Consider the following 17,222-nt stretch of genomic DNA (forward strand, 5'->3'; position numbering starts at 1 on the left):
CAGCATACCAAACCCAATGCAAATGGGTAAGCCGCTGTACGCACGTGTGCTGTAGACGGGGTCCCGACAATACGCCGGTCCTCTAAGGCTGCCACGAAAGGGTGCCTTAAAGGAAACTTGCGCTGTGTACAATGGACATCCTCCTGCAATGTATGGCAGTACTTACGTTAGAATTAGCCTGTGAATGTGCAATGCCATAGTGAATAGTGAATACAAAGTTACTTAATCATGCATCAGAGTAAGATGGCCTGACCCAGCCACCTGTCTTTCATCTCGTTCAGACATGCTCCGTGTTTCGGAGAGCGTCAGAATGAGCTGTGAGAGGTCATCGAGGATCGTTTTGAAAGGTCACGCATGGTGCCGGCCGCTTCGGCCTGCACGTGGGAGTTCGTGCCTGAAGTATGTCGGGCCATTTAACCAGCTCAGCAAAAGTAGTTTGGCCTTGAATATAGAAGTTACCTGAACATGCCGCGGGTTTTGTCGTCAGGTGGCTTATGCTCAAGTGGGTTTTGGCCTTCCAGTGGTGTGTTTTTGCTGTTGGATGGGGGCGCCTCGGCAGCTTAGCCTGATCACTGAAGACATGAAATATCGTAAATCAAGCAAATTGTTGTTGTTTTTGTTTGTCTTTGTTGTTAACAATGTCCCGCTTCCCCCAGTGGTTGCGGTGATGAGCTTAGCAAACGAGTTCGGCGTGACTTCAAGTATTGTGACTTTGTTTCTTGCAGCTCTTTGATGTTCACCCGTTGTTTTAAAACTTGGTGTTTCCCTGCAAACACGCTCCCACAGTGCCAATTATGACAATGGATTATAAGGGCTTTTGCTGTCTTATAAATGCAATCTTTTGATCGTTAAGCACCGATCGAAAGACATGAAAAAGCCCCCAAGAATAGAGCAATGAGCTGAAAGTTAAGAATTACTTGAACATGTCCTGAATGTGTCCTGGGTGCGGCATATTTCTGGCTTGCCTGGACACATTTGGACGGCGTTTAAGACCAGAAATTTCAGAGCGCGAAGCGTTCATGGGATGGTTTAGTTGGAAGGGCACTTCTTAGAAGCTGGGAAGATGGGGTATGCATCCCCAAACGACACCGTTCCGAGCGCGCTGCACAAGGCATCTGCCCAGGCCATGCCGTTCCCCTGCGGCGCCTGCGGCCACCACATCAGCCCCACAGCTGGCCGGATTGACTCACCGCCAGAGAGGGCCGTTCAGACCAACTGACGGAGATGAGGGGCGCGACTGACGACACACTGCCCCGTCTGAGCAGCGCCGCAGCAGCAGACAGCGGCGAGAGGATTGGTGCTGACCTCTGAAGTGGCCGGGCGTCCGACTCCGGTCCACCATCGGTGCCGATCCGCCATCGGTGCGGCCTGTCATCGGTGCTATTCCACCATCGATGCACACAAGCTGTTCTTTCCACGCCTGGTGCATGCTGGCGGAAACACTGGAAGAACACGGCACCAGCATAGAGGGCACACTAGAAGGGCAAGACAGCTGCTTGGCGGGGTCACTAGAAGACCAAGGTCTGAAGAAGGAGACGCGGGTTTGCATTCAGCAGCGTGACGGGGACCCTCGAGGAGAGGGTCTGAGGAGGGAGATGCCTACCAGCATGCAACATTGCATTGCATGGCATCGCACCGAATCCATCCATGCAACATAACTTTTCATTATTGGCGTCATCATGTACAAGGTATAAAACAAAATGTCACAAATCAAGGCAACATGCTTCATCAAAAATAGCGACAACATTCGCAGGCGCGTTGTGCAGGTACACACATACAGCAGCGCCATTGGCTGGCAGGCCTGCTGAGCTGGAGCGACGCGTGGCCTCTCCGCCTCTTGAGCTGGAGCGACGCGTGGCCTCTCCGCCTGTTGAGCTGGAGCGACGAGTGGCCTCTCCGCCTGTTGAGCTGGAGTGACGCGTGGCCTCTCCGCCTATTGAGCTGGAGCGACGCGTGGCCTCTCCTCCTGTCTGCAAACGGGACGGCGACAGACGATCAGCAAATACCTGCTGCGCAAATGACTTCGCTCGCTCAGCATATGCCAGAATGCCCGGGGTTATGCTTTATTTTTACGTTTTTAATATAATGCATGCTTGATTGCATTGGATCTTGCGTTATAGCGTTAGCGGAATGCGGCGGTTATTACCAACAAGATATGCGTCTACAAAGGACGTCATGCTATTACTGGCGTCATGACTTTCCACGCTCGTTTAGGCGTGAAGAGAATTAATTCGATGCTCCGGACGTTAGACTCAGGAAATCCAATAGGCGGCGCGAAAATACCGGATTTTTTTACAATGGTTTGGCTGCTCAGACGACAAATGCTCTTTTGCAAGAGTGCGAATCACAAGGGGTGACCATCTCAGCAAAGTTAACCGTGAGCATTCTTAGATGCGACAGTAGGAAACAACTTACTTGAGCTTGCTTGAGCTGTTTGTGTGTTGCCTGAGATAGCAGTGGTGTTTGTTTAGAACCATGGGACTAATTTTTTATCTCTCGGTGGGGCATGGTTGGAGGCGCGGCTGTTTCCTCCCAAACTTTTTGCGCCACACATGTAGAGCCCAGACCATCCAAAAATCCATGACGGGCACTTAATTCCGGAGTTGACGTCCTCGTAGAAAACCAATCCTACACACCTCACCCTCCAAAAAAGTAAAACCATGCCCCAGCTGAGATAAAACGAAACCGGGATATTGCCCGTTTTGGCAACTGACACCAAACGAATGGGATGATTTTACTGTCAACACAGCAGTAAATGGTAAACGAAAATGACGTGGGAGGGCATGACTGGCGTAGGATATTTGCATTGTAGGACAAAAAGCCGGCCCTGCGCGGCCAGCATCGTGCCTGTTATTTGGTATTCTTTGCGAGGGCCTGGGTCCCTTGGAGCCCTCAACACCTTTTTGCACAACGACACATACAGACACAACATGCCTTGGCACGCGAACAGTGAGCAGATGCATGCCTTGGCACGCGTACAGTGAGCAGGTGCATGCCTTGGCACCCGGACGGTGAACAGGTGCATGCCTTGGCACGCAGACGGTGGACAGGTGCGTGCCTTGGCACGCGGACGGTGAGGAGGTGCATGCATGCTGCCTTACAGCCGTCAAAGTTCACAGCAGTGTAGACACATTCCCTAGTGTCACATAGGACTGGAAGAGAAGAGCAGCAGCCTTCCGTGTAACATATTGCCAGAAGCGCATAACATAAGTCTTCAGTGCAGCGAAGGGCCAGGAAAGCATAACTTTAGCCTTCCCACGGAAGCAATATTTAACTATCTGATGTCATCGAGTAGACGGGTGGGATAAACTCGCATTCTAGTCGACGAAACCGCGGTGGTGTACCCCAGAGCATCCGCTCATGATATGCCAGCAAAATGACTTGCAAGCTTCCTTTCAGTTTCGACGGAAATGTCCCAAGGCTGCTCTAATTTCAACAAGAATTGCACACATTCAGTTAGGTTTGTAATCACTTAAGTCATGGCGATCTCAGTGGGTGTTTCAAGCGCGTCTGGAAGCCATTTAGACGCCCACGTGAGGTCCTTCATATGCAAATTACCCTTCGCTGAGGTTTAGAGTCTTTTGTTTTTTTTCACCAAGGCTTCCAAGCATATTGCGCCGGCATTCTGGAATTCTCAGCACCCTTCAGCTGCTGCGCTGTGTCACGAACGAATTGCTCTGTCGTTCTAAGCCTGATCGAATGATGTAACAGATTTGCTTGGCACGGAGGTGGGCGTGTTTTTATGTCAGAAGCTTTATCAATGCTCGCAGAGCCCTGGCTTGAGCTGCACCTTGCGTAGGAGTCCTAACTTTCGTCGTGACGTCAAGACGGTTGAATACACAGGTCAGAGTATCGCAATTCGCGCCAGCACGATGCGATAAGTTGACCTTTGGTAACAAATTGGCTTTAAGAGCTTGTGTGTATGTTTGGTTTGTCTGGGCGTTGGGGCTCAGCTTGTTCAGTACTCATGGCTTGCGTAACGAGCTCGTGAGAGATCAACATCATAGTCATGACGCACAATTTAACCGCCGAAAATCGCCTTACTTTTGGAGCCTCTGACACGTTCACACTGGTGACGGACCGCGTCTTCCCAGCGGACCCGGCCGGTGTTAGGGGCCCATGGCTGGCCAGTGACGTCTCGGGCTGCTCCAGACTGCGCCGACTTCATACGAAATGAACTGACTGCATAACACGTGTACACATCTGTGTGTTTCACAAACAAATGTGTTTCAAAGACATATATGGAAACGGACTAAATGTGTTTCTGATGACCGGAATCGCCACGTAGCATCATGATGATGTTCTCACGGTGACCACTGCCCTTAACCTCTGGACTTAGCATGATCATAGGGACAGGCATACTTCACGCACAGGGGCTGTGGATGGTTTATCTGATTCATATATGCTGCCCATCTTCGACGTGGCTTCCACATATTTGCATGCGATCGAACCTCGCGACCTTCTCTTACAGCCGAGTTAGCCAGCGAATATGCATCAGGCTTGTACCAGACGGCTTGGTCTATCAACGTCATCTCATAACACGACGCTGCGTTTGAAGAGGTGATCAGTTCTGAGAAAATGGGAAGTCCCTTGATTTGATTGGCGTGAGACGTGATCAATAACCGCCGTGTCAAGGACATGGCACGTGCCGGGGTCATATGGTCCAATGATGACATATGCCGCGCCAGTCAGACGGCAAGGAATGCGATTGATCAGTTCTTGATGTGTCCCGCCGAGAAAGGGGGGGGGGGGAGGGGGTCGGGGCAGGGGGGCTCATCCTCATCCGGTAAGTGGAGAGTGACAAATGCCCGGTACCTGCCGGGATAGAGGATGATGAACCCAGGTGTTCATGACCGGCACGTTTGGCTGGTCCCTGGCTGGGATCAGCGCACACCTAGGAGCCGTGCTGGTCCGCTCGGAGTGCGCTCCTATCGGCTGGGGTGTCACACCTGGCTGGGGCCAGAGCACACCTCAGGAGCCGTGCTGGTCCGCTCGGGGTGCGTTCCTATCGGCTGGGGTGTCACACCTGGCTGGGGCCAGCGCACACCCCAGGAGCCTGCTGGTCCGCTCAGAGTGCGTTCCTATTGGCTGGAGCGTCACACCTGGCTGGAGTCAGCGCACACCCCAGGAGCCGTGCTGGTCCGCTCGGAGTGCGCTGCTATTGGCTGGAGCGTCACACCAGAATAAGAGCGATGTGATTACGCGAAGGCCGACGGCCAATTTAAGGGATTGGAACGACCCAAGAGGCTTTCCAAGCTTGTTGTTCCCCGAACGGGCAGAGGATCAATATTCCAACGCAGAGCTGTTCAACTCCAACATAGCACAGCGCTGAAAACGTGACAGCTGTGGTGGTTGGTCTTTGGAGGCACGGATCTGGACCAAGCCAATCATAATGCAGACACTCCCAGGCGATACTCACTTACTGCTGGGCTCGCCGTATGGCCAAGCTTGGCTGAAATATTGCGGCGTAAAAGGGAACTCTAGCGTGTGATGTTTGTCCCTCAGTACACAAGGTGTAATTACAAGGGCGGATCCGCAGGGGCTGAGGGGGGGGGGGGGGGCAATGGGTTATGACCCCAAACATTGTAAAGCCATGATTTGGCCCTCTCCAGAAATAAAAAGAAAAACGGACGGACGTATACTGTCATGCGCATGCTACGTCTGAACGTCATGTTTACAACAATTAATTGCGTATTTTTCTCGTTTTGCTCCTGTTGGGGCCATGAACAGTGTCAGCAGTCAACGGGTGCTCGCAGCCTACGACGGTTGCAGATCTAGCAGGAATGTTTCATCGCTAGTGGATGATTAACCCGTGATCAAATCCACATTTTAAGGAGTGGCCTGTCAACCCGCCATTTTGTTGACCAGGTCCCCAAATGACCTGTCAACTTTAGCATCAAACCCAGCCTACCAGTTCAACGATTTTATCGACGATTATATCCTGATTTAATCCCCAACACAGTTGGCGCGGAGACCTCAATAAATCGGGATGATCCAAAAATCGGAATCCGGCAGGTTTCACATGGCGTCATACACTGCCCGACCAATGGCGCACTCTTGCACTACAGTCTATGACGGTGATTCCTCCGCTTTTTTTTGTTTGCTTTCGAAGATCTGTGGTTTTCCTTGGACTCAACGACTGTTTTCGCCAAACTGGAATGACAATGACAGCATATTTTGCGTCTGACCTAGTGCACATACTTGTATTCAATGCGCAGCGCCATCTGCAGAATCCTGCTTTGCCTATGGCGCGCGTATGTGAAGCGTTTTTTACCTTACCTTTTTTTTACCTTGCCATTTTTTCTTGCTGAAGTTCGATATTCACGATTGCTTGAAAAACATGTGGGTTATGATAAGTCTTAAAATGAAATTCATCGATCCAGAATTGTTTCAAAGGGTCAGTGTGTCGGACAACCAATGCTTGAAAGTGCAGGGAATAAAGGCCGCCGGTAAACGAACTCTGCTCATGAATTTTTCATGAAAAGTTTTGTAACTTCATAGAATAAGAAACAAATGTGGCTTCATAATTTTTGGCGGCCGGTGTGTCTGTTTGTGACCTGAGGTCACTCTGCCGAGGGGATGCTGATAGACCGTGGGCAGGCGGCCGCTGACGGTGCCTCGCGGGGCACGAGCACCTATCACCGCCCACCGCCTCCGGCCACAGACGACGGCATCAAGGCGCACCGCAACGCTGGTCTTTTCCGTGGCGCAACTGTAACTGCCGGACGACGGGAATCACAGATGAAAAGTAGTCTACTTTGGCACACGGTGGTTGGTTGATTGGTGATGATCCACGTTCGAAACGTCCTAAGCCACGACGGTGCTCAAACGTTTCTAAAATGGCATGGCGGTAGGTTATTAGTACAGCAAAGATGTGTTGGTAAAGCCCGTTTCGTGACACCCCCCACTTTCTCAGATGATGCAGAGAATATGTGATCTCAGTACCTGCAACCAAGTAACTGTGACACGTAATCTGTCGCTCTTGGCAGTTCATATCTACGCCAGTGGTTTTGTTTGCATGCGGACATTTTTTGTAGCTCGTTAGAACCTTGATATTCTTGCACGCAAATTGTTGTGAAGTTCCCCACTTTTGTGGTTTCAGCACTTTCGGCAGTCTCTGACGTGCCAGATGCGGCTGACAAAAATGCGCGCGGCATCTCTACGGCTTAGGACTCCATTTCCATTTCCAACGCCTGTTCCGTCACTTTATTTCGCCCAGCACCCGTCAATGGCGCGTTAGGCAGCCGGCATCCTCCGAAGTGCGACCTCGTCAAACGCAGCAAAACATCGCCGTGCGTAAAAGCACGAAGGCCTGCCGGCAGGCCGATTCCCTTGAGAAGTGGGATGCTGAGCCAGATGCTGGGGTGCGGCTCAGCCCAGACTAAGCTGGTCGTCAGTCGCGCCCAGGAGGAGACCCAAGTGCTCTAGATCGGCTTGGTCGCAGGTATCCGGGGCTCGAGGATCGGTCGGCTTGATCGCAGGTATCCGGGGCTCGAGGATCGGTCGGCTTGGTCGCAGGTATCCGGAGCTCGAGGACCGGTCGGCTTGGTCGCAGGTATCCGGAGCTCGAGGATCGGTCGGCTTGGTCGCAGGTGTCCGGGGCTCGAGGATCGGTCGGCTTGGTCGCAGGTATCCGGGGCTCGAGGATCGGTCGGCTTGGTCGCAGGTATCCGGAGCTAGAGGGCCGATGGGCCTGCAGGCCGATACGGCCCGTCCCGACTCCCTCCCTACATGGCCAGGCTGGCAGGTGTTCACCGCAAGCTGTTGACAGCTCAGTCTGGTTTAAAGGGAGTGTTTCACATTCCTATGTGGCTTTGAACTGAAATGGCCATCGTGAAGATCATTTAGTGCACTTCACGGTCTGGCTCTTCTGAAGACCTAAACTCCTCCAGCTTTTGAAATATACGCCCGCCAAAATAGGGAGACTGTTTCAGGGAGAATGTTTCAAGACCACCATGGCATTCATGACATCATAATAGCGTCACTCAAATCATGTCATTCCATTAGCCATGCGGCGATCAAGGCAAATAAAAAACAATGAGGTTGAGTCGTTCATATCTAGCGTCCGTGAGGATGATTTCCAGATATGACGGCCGTCAATTGACTCAATCAATGTCCAGCGCAAGTTGCCATAACGCAGTCAAGCAATGACGTATCGAGGGACGAATTTATAAACAGATAAATTTTGCAGAGCAGCCCTTTCTAACAAAAAGCGTACCAACACTAATAACTGAGCTTGTTTCATCATATGTGATAATTGCTTCAATATTTTCAAACGTGAAGCATTCCCTTTAAAAGAAACTTTACGAGCAGTGGCATTTACGAGCAGTGGCAAGTAGAAGTTGAAATTTGGAGCACACTTCCGCACACTCTCGCCCACGTGGCGTCGCACCCAGAGGGCGGAATCGGTCAGTGCCATGTACCTGAGGCCCGTGGGTGCCTCGAGGCGTCAGCGGGAGGCGCCGTGAGATGCTTCAGTAGCGGGGACCGGATACGGGGCGCGGCGCTTTAGCTGCCTCAGTGGCGGGGACCGGATACGGGGCGCGAGGCGCCGTTAGCTGTCTCAGTGGCGGGGGCCGGATACGGGGCGCGAGGCGCCGTCACCTGTCTCGGTGGCGGGGGCCGGATACGGGGCGCGAGGCGCCGTTAGCTGCCCCAGTGGCGGGGACCGGATGCGGGACGCGGCGCGTTAGCTGCCTCAGTGGCGGCGACCAGGTACGGGGCGTGAGGCGCCAGTAGCTGCCTCAGTGGCGGGGCCGGATACGGGACGCGGCGCGTTAGCTGCCTCAGTGGCGGGGCCGAATACGGGGCGCGCGGCATCCAGCGTCGCAGAGGCGCGGCACAGCCCATCCATCTACGCCTGTAAACAAGGCATCACTCAGCCGACGGCGGTCTGCATAACACACGCCTTCCATTGGGGTCAGGTGCGCCGCCAAACGAGACTAATATAACGCACCCGGCCCGGCGGCTGAGCACCACTGGTGATCGCCCATACTGCTTCGATTGGCTGCTTTGAGGGCTGCATGACGACGAGAGTGGGGCGAGCCTTGATGTCGTTGCAATGTGCGTATTACACAGGCGCGCGGCCCGCTCTCAAAGGCATAGCCACGACTGATTGGACGACGCTGGTAAATAGCACCACGGCGGCGGCGGCGTGCTGGTGGCGGTGCGGTGCTGGCATCGCCTTACGTCTGATGTCAGGTGCCCCTTTCAATGTTGGCTTACAAGGCCGCCCTTTGCACATCGATAATAATCAGCGATGGCAATTACAATCTGCATGTATTGCTTTTTGCACCTGCTCGATGCTGTAAACATCCATTTTGCGAAAAAGCTTACAGACGCTATGACAGGTGTTTACTAGCTAGCGGGGTGTTACAGCTACATTACACATTTTTCAAGTTGTAAGCTGCTCTAGGGGCTTTCAAATATAAGGAGATTTCAGGACTGTATCTTTTGCTTGCGACAAGTTATCAATGGCTTTGCGGTTTTTGGTTTCAAGAACAGAAAACGTATCGTCTTTGCGCCATTGTTGCGAATGAGTGGTGGTCCTCCTACGCCTGATTTGCATGCCTCGGATGCTGATACGGTGTCAACTAAGGGCAACCTTTCCTCGCTAATTGCGCGGCAACAGGCGGTTGTTATTCCTTATGCATATGTAGCACCCCATTTACATTTTCCAGTTACTAAGTGTGTGAAGCCTTACACCAGGCGTGCCTTGTATTGGCATTACCGATGTTAAAAGCAAACGTTGCCAAAATATCCGGAGAATGCATCAAATGGCTCAGGAATAACCATTCACCATCGTTGACGAAATTCCGCCAACTACTACGTACTGTGGCCAGAAAGGACGGGGGCAGAGAAAGGGGGAGGGAGGTGATGTCAGGTAGCTCATCGTCCGCAGCGTCATTCCCTCTCCCGCCTCTTTCTCCTCTCTCTCTCTCTCTCTCTCTCTCTCTCTCTCTCTCTCTCTTCTCTCTCTCTCTCTCTCTCTCTCTCTCTCTCTTCTCGCTTTTCCCTCTCTCTCTCAGCCGGAATGACCTAACGACTGCAGCAATCCGAAGTTCGCGGCTCACGCCGTCAGCAGCGAGGGATCAGATATCGCTCCGGGCGTTGAGGGACCAAGCCCTCTGGCGGTGACCGAGCCGCAGTGCAGGGGTCGGAGACCAGTCGACGCTCCGTGCTCCGGCGGTTACCGGGCCGCAGTGCAGGGGTCGGAGACCAGTCGACGCTTCGTGCTCCGGCGGTGACCGGGCCGCAGTGCAGGGCTCGGAAACCAGTCGACGCTCCGTGCTCCGGCGGTGACGGGGCCGCAGTGCAGGGGTCGGAGACCAGTCGACGCTCCGTGCTCCGGCGGTGACCGAGCCGCAGTGCAGGGGTCGGAGACCAGTCGGCGCTCCGTGCTCCGGCGGCACTTGGGGTCCGGTCGGTTCAGCTGCCGCCACGGTTACAGAGTCAGAGCGAGCCCGGCTAATTGTCAGTTGTCTGGATATAGGTCCAGAGGCTACGGCCATCCGTACCACCATTGTCCGTGCCATTGCGCACGCCGGTGCATATCGGACGACTTCTCGGTTAAAGTATTTTATTTGACGAGAGTGCGGAAAGTGCAGCTCTCTTTATGAATCATTGAAATCCGCTACGTTGAAAGCATTTCGAAATACTCGAAGAGGATCTGAGCCGTTATCGTCTTTTGCAGACATAGCAGAGCAGGCGCAATAGAAAACTGAAATATTTTCAATAGGCGTCTATCATCTGAACGGTTCCACAGCCCGTTGGTCACTTAGAACCGGACAGCCTCCGCGAACGTATCTTGTAATGAGATTATCATTGCTCTTCCGTACCCCGAATCGACTCCCAGCATGGTCCCGTCCCTGAACTGCACTCCACTCGTCTCCGCCGCATCACCCCTGTAACGGCAGACTGTCCCGCGACGCCGTACCGTTCAGCGATGTCATCTTATCCGTGACAGCAGTCACCCCGGCCACTGCTGTCGTCTCTCCCGATGTCATAACTAGGTCACATGTGCAGAGGCGGCTGCATTATGTGGGGCTTACCCAAATCTGTAAGAGCAAGACTCCGTGTTTGGTTCTGATCGCGCTTAATGAAATGAAGCCAAACTAAAACAAAACTCGGATAGTTGCTCCGTTTTGGAAGAGAAGGGAAGGGGGCATGGCTTCATTGGCGTATCCTTGGATGCGTTCATGGAGCCATCATTGCTGTCTTCTACTCAACCTTGCACTGCCGCTCCATTCAGCAGCGTGTAGGTCAGACGGGTCACGCCCGCAGTCGGCAGCCACTCCCCCTCCCCCAGTGTTGCCGCGTTGACCCATCATGCCGCCCCAACGGTATAATGTGGCCAATACGAGAGACAGTTTGAATTACTGTACTGGCAAAATTTTCAATGTTCTGACAAGCTGAATGTTGACATCGTGGGTGGATTACTATGCTGTTCTTAGATAAACCACGAGTTCCCAACTTTATATAACCTTCGATTAGTTGGAAACGTATACCTTCAAACGTACCGCTCAATTCTACCGATGATACCACAATAAGGAGAGTTTGAGCTCGCTCTACACTCGTTCAGCGCGGATGCGATCACGGCCGGGCGGACCGGCGCGTTGCGGCACTCACGGCCGGGCGGACCGGCGCGTTGCGGCACTCACGGCCAGGCGGACCGGCGCGGTGCGGCACTCACGCCCGGGCGGACCGGCGCGTTGCGGCACTCACGGCCGGGCGGACCGGCGCGTTGCGGCACTCACGGCCGGGCGGACCGACGCGGTGCGGCACTCACCGCCCGCCGGTCCCGCCCCGGCGCCGTCCAGCCCCTGCCAGCTGCGACTGGTCAGTGAGCTAGAACCGCTTTTGAACTAGGGTGGCAGTGAAAAATCCCATCGCAAAAACCCTACGGTAGTGAAAAATTTAAGTTACAAAAGTTGAAGCTTATGAGTCAGTAGGAGATACTCCAGCAAACATAGCCATGCATTTTAAGTTGGCATGGATGTAAGATCAGAAACACGACAAAACTGTTTTTTAACATCTCATGTCATTACAGCGAAAAATAATAGATTAAAGAAAAATGATTTCGTAATCATGTGGTGAGCATCAAATCTATGTAATACCAATGTTTTGATGCTGCACTGCACTTCCCTTCCATTGGATGTTTTAGCACAAAACAAAGCAGAGGAATTCAACAACAAAACAACAACAGAAAAGTCAACAAGCATAAGGCATTCAAACAAAAAACCTTGGACTCCTGCACATCAGCCCATCACCAAGTCAAACACAACAGACATATCTCTGGCTTCTGTTAAGATGTGGTCAGGAAATAAAGATAATATATCACTGTTTCTCGCAAAAAACCGATACTTATGTCCATGAAGGCAGCCTAACTGAGCCAAGCCTAATGAAGCATTAGCTCATCTCACCTTGTCTAACCTGTTTGTAGTACAGCAACATTTGTGAGTCATTGTTTCTTGCACAATTCCTACTGCCACTTGCCATGCACTTACCAACTTAACCTAACTTAGGGTAGCCCATATGCTGAGCACCATCCCACCTTACCTCACCTGTTTCTTGACAGTAGCACTCGTGACAAAACTTAATAAAGCTTATTTTTGGCTGGTTTGAACTTGTGTTTTAATTGAATTTACTTCCATCAGCTTGTTGACACCAGACAAAGATAACAACACACAGTTCAAAACCCCTCCAGTCACCTTGAACAACTTATTCTGGTTGTCATGGTCAGCCTCCGTCAAGGGCAATGGTGGGTCTGTTCCACACAGTCTGTCTCCTCAAAACCGAACATAACTAATAGATGGCCACAAAACCAGTTTTGCTGCTTGCCTTTTGAGCTGCAGCAAAGGCATCCATTAAGATTTGGTTATTCATATCTAATGACTTAAAGTTTGAGACGTTGGCTTCACACTTCAAATGGAATGGTTAACTTGCTAAAAACCGATATCTACCTAATATTGTAATTGTTATGCAGCTTAGGGAATTCCTGTGTTAAAAATATAGTGCATATCTACAGTGCAACTATTTGTCAGCCAGCAAACTATGACAGCTATGGACAGCATCTCGTAAAAACAGACATGAGGGGTCACTTCAACAAATTTGTGTTGAAGTGACGGAGCTGTAGTTACGTGACAGCCAGGCCTCAGGATTGCCATCTCCGGAGGCACATTGGAGCTGTAGTTACGTGACAGCCAGGCCTCGGGATTACCATCTCCAGAGGCACATTGGAGCTGTAGTTACGTGACAGCCAGGCCTCGGGATTACCATCTCCAGAGGCACATTGGAGCTGTAGTTACGTGACAGCCAGGCCTCAGGACTGCTATCTCCAGAGGCACATTGGAGCTGTAGTTACGTGACAGCCAGGCCTCAGGATTGCCATCTCCGGAGGCACATTGGAGCTGTAGTTACGTGACAGCCAGGCATCGGGATTGCCATCTCCAGAGGCACATTGGGGCTGTAGTTACGTGACAGCCAGGCCTCGGGATTGCCATCTCCAGAGGCACATTGGGGCTGTAGTTACGTGACAGCCAGGCCTCGGGATTACCACCTCCGGAGGCACATTGGAGCTGTAGTTACGTGACAGCCAGGCCTCGGGATTACCACCTCCGGAGGCACATTGGAGCTGTAGTTACGTGACAGCCAGGCCTCGGGATTACCATCTCCGGAGGCACATTGGAGCCAGGACTCAGGATTTCCATCTCCAGAGGCACATTACAGCACAAATACTGTACGACCTGGTTGGTAGAGCCATAAATTGTGGAGGACATTTTCACCATAACTCAATTAATTGAGTCTAGCAAGGTCGGATGTGTGCACCTACCTCCTCTAAGTTTTTGTCGCAACAAGCAAGAGTCAAAACCATCTGTTGGTAATTTTATGGGAAATTAAGTTCGCTTGAATCAGTGATTTTAATCAATAAGGCAGCTTTTAGTGGTAATTATTTCATCTCGTATCTGCCCCTTTCTTTGGAATTAATTTATCTCGTAACGCAATCCTTAAGCAGGAATGAAAAGCAACCCTGATGCGACGACGAGTCTTTGTTCTAGCTAAGCAGCTACTGCAGCGGTTTCTGTAGAAAGCACAACTAAGCAATGCAATCTAGGCTTACAACCAGCTACTAGCTTAATAGTTTTTAGTAGTTTTTCAAAACCATACTAAATTCTAGCTTTCCACAGCAGACTAGCGCACGTGCACTGCTACAAACAGCTAAAAGGCAGCAGATTAATAAACACGCCGACAGTGCGGTTTTCAGGACGGGCTTCACAGGGCGCGGTCGCTGCACCCAGCATGTGCCTGCAGCCCTCAGCGTCGTGTCCCTGTTGAACCATAGTCCGGCACCGATGCGCCTATTGCGCGAAACGGCGCAGTAAGGACAAAAGGCGGCGCACTGGGGAGGACACAACGTGGCGGTCTCTGCCAGTAAATGCGGCAGCGCGCGAAACTCTGAATTTCAAACGAATTAAGTCAAGGTCACCTCGTACCAACTCATACAGGAAACACAGACCTGCGCCTGGCTATTTGATGGATTGTTTGATCTTCGAGAGCCCTGTAATGCGATGGTTGGCCGGTGATGTAAAACGGTAGTCATACTCGCCGATTAGGCATAGCAATCGCTCCTTCCCCCCTCTCACTGAACCTCCTGCAGATGGCCCGGCTGCGACCCTGCGCCAAGTCACTCGCAGGTCTTCTGCGGGCAGCGAGATGCGCGACACCGGACTGATGGTCCCCGAACGAGCAGAGTACTCTAGGGACGCAAGTGCTGCGGCACATGATAGCAACTGCGTCACCAAGGCCGCAACCGCTGGCGGACGGGATGGTGGTGCCGTGGCTCGGGAGTCTCGGACCGGCCAGACGACCGCTGGCTTGCGCCGGCCGAAGGCGTTGCCCGCTGCCAAACACAGTCAGTGGGGCGCCATCACACATGCTGGCTTACTGGGCTTAATCCAGCCCTACTGGGTTTAGTCTTCCAAACTGTCCTGCTGGTGATGACGCATCTGGCACGGACCACATCAACCCTGGCGGCGGAGGTGGCGGAGGACTGGACATGGAGGTGGACCGTGTACAGCCGGCGGGGTGTGCCCTGCGACCGAGATGGCGGGGGGCGCCACAGGACTGGACATGGGAGTGGACCGTGGGTGGTCGGCGGGGTGTGCCCTGCGACCGAGGCGGCGGGGGACGCCACAGGACTGGACATGGAGGTGGACCGTGTATAGCCGGCGGGGTGCGCCTTGCGACCGAGGCGGCGGGGGACGCCACAGGACTGGACATGGAGGTGGAACCGTGTATAGCCGGCGGGGTGTGCCCTGCGACCGAGGTGGCGGGGGGCGCCACAGGACTGGACATGGGAGTGGGCCGTGGGTGGTCGGCAGGAGCGCGCTCCTGCAGGGCTCCTACGCTCTCCTACACAGCTCCTGCGCGCTCCTGCAGGGCTCCTGCGCTTACACAGCTCCTGCGCGCCCCTGCACAGCTCCTGAGCGCTCCTGCAGGGCTCCTGTGTTGGAGGAGAGCTCCCGCGCTTTTCTTTGAACGTCTCGGATATTTAGATTTATTCATAAATGAAGCGCATGGTGAGATTCAAAGCGCCACGTTCACCAACGGAAGATACAAGAGGGCAGGGAGACTGAGCCGACTGCGTGAGTATGGGCTGTCAGCCCGGCACAACCAATGCAATAGGACGATTGTGCTGTGACGTTCGTATGTACATCGCGTGTTCGAGATCACATAAAGTACACAGGAAATAACAACCCGACTGAGACTGTGGTCCAGCAAGGGACGGGAGTTGTCATAGATGTCATTCTCTGGAAATCCTCAACCGCCGGTCTCCACAATGACCTATCGGTTCCCACAACCGTCAGTCCCCACCGCCAACCGTCAGTCCCCACCACCAACCGTCAGCCCCACCATCAGCCGTCATTCCTCACCTTCACCGTCGGCTCCCGAGGACCAGCAAAACCGCTGTTACGGCAAATTGGCCGTTTACGGTAGGTTTCGGCAGTTCATCGATCGTTTACACACCAAATTAAACGTGAGTTTTTGCAACAGCGACCATTACTATTTTTTCTCCGATCTCGATCGTTATTTCGATCGGAGATTAACTTAATCTCATTCGACTGTACAAGGACCCCATGAGCTTACGCCCACTATCTCCAGGCTCTGAGACTCAGACTCGGACCCATGGCTCTAGAATGTTCGGATCCGGCTTTGTAGTCGTCAGGGCATGCCACCAATCACTGGGCGGGCTGTCTGGGCCAAAACTGTGTGTCGTTGTAGCAAATGATGGTTTTGGTGAGTAAAATAGAAAGAAATGCATTCCTATCCATCGAAAAGCAAAGAGCAATGCTCTGATACGATAGCCCGTCCGCCGTACAGCAGTTTTGTGTACAATGTGCTGGGGTCGTTGCCAGTCGTATAATGATGTTGGGCATCTCAAAACTTGTAGTAAAAAGAAAGCTAAAATATGATTTGTTTTCGTAATAGCTGTAACGAAACACAAGCGTCTTTTCCGGTCGTTTCACCGAACCCCACACTTTGGGTGAGGACGAAACCCCGCTGGCCTCACAGCCGCCGAGCCAGTGCAGCACATCACCGGCAGCTCTTACGGACAGTATTTGTTGATTATTCGCGAAAGTGGAACTATCATGTTTGGTCAAACGCGGCCGTGCCATGTTTTTGTTGGCTCTTCGTACTGTCTCTGGCGGGAAGGCATGCTGGACAGGTAAGCGGAAGCTGGGAAGCAGCAAGGTGCGATGGCAATGTCTCTTCACTGGCGATGGAGCGTACGAACGTGACACAGGCATCCCATCGTTGATAATGGGATCTCCATCGAGCGCTGCTGGCGATTCACCGGTGATGGGAGCTTCTGAAGACAGCTCAGCGTAATCAAACGACCGGTGAGGTGCGAGGGGGGGGGGGGGGGGCGCTGTGCGCAACTGGTGGCTTTGAAAGCAGGAGTGAATGTGGACTTAAAGCTCAGCACCCGAAGGGATTGCAGATGTTAAAGGGTACCCCAAAAAGGCCAAGCGTATATTGCCTAATCGGCTGCGTATGATGCGTCGTGGCGGGCTATGCTGACAAAGTGATCTTATCGAGGTGTGCAGCTGTATAAACGTAAAACCTTCCTCGTACCTCAATCGGTTGGAGCACCTGTCTCCCAGCTCACCCGTGGCGGGTGGGGTGGGTTCGACCCCTCCGGCGCTCGCCGTCTGTCGCTG

This window comes from Pollicipes pollicipes, unplaced genomic scaffold, assembly GCF_011947565.3.
Source record: "Pollicipes pollicipes isolate AB1234 unplaced genomic scaffold, Ppol_2.1 Scaffold_6052;HRSCAF=7182_pilon_pilon_pilon, whole genome shotgun sequence".
Taxonomy (NCBI): Eukaryota; Metazoa; Arthropoda; class Thecostraca; order Pollicipedomorpha; family Pollicipedidae; genus Pollicipes; species Pollicipes pollicipes.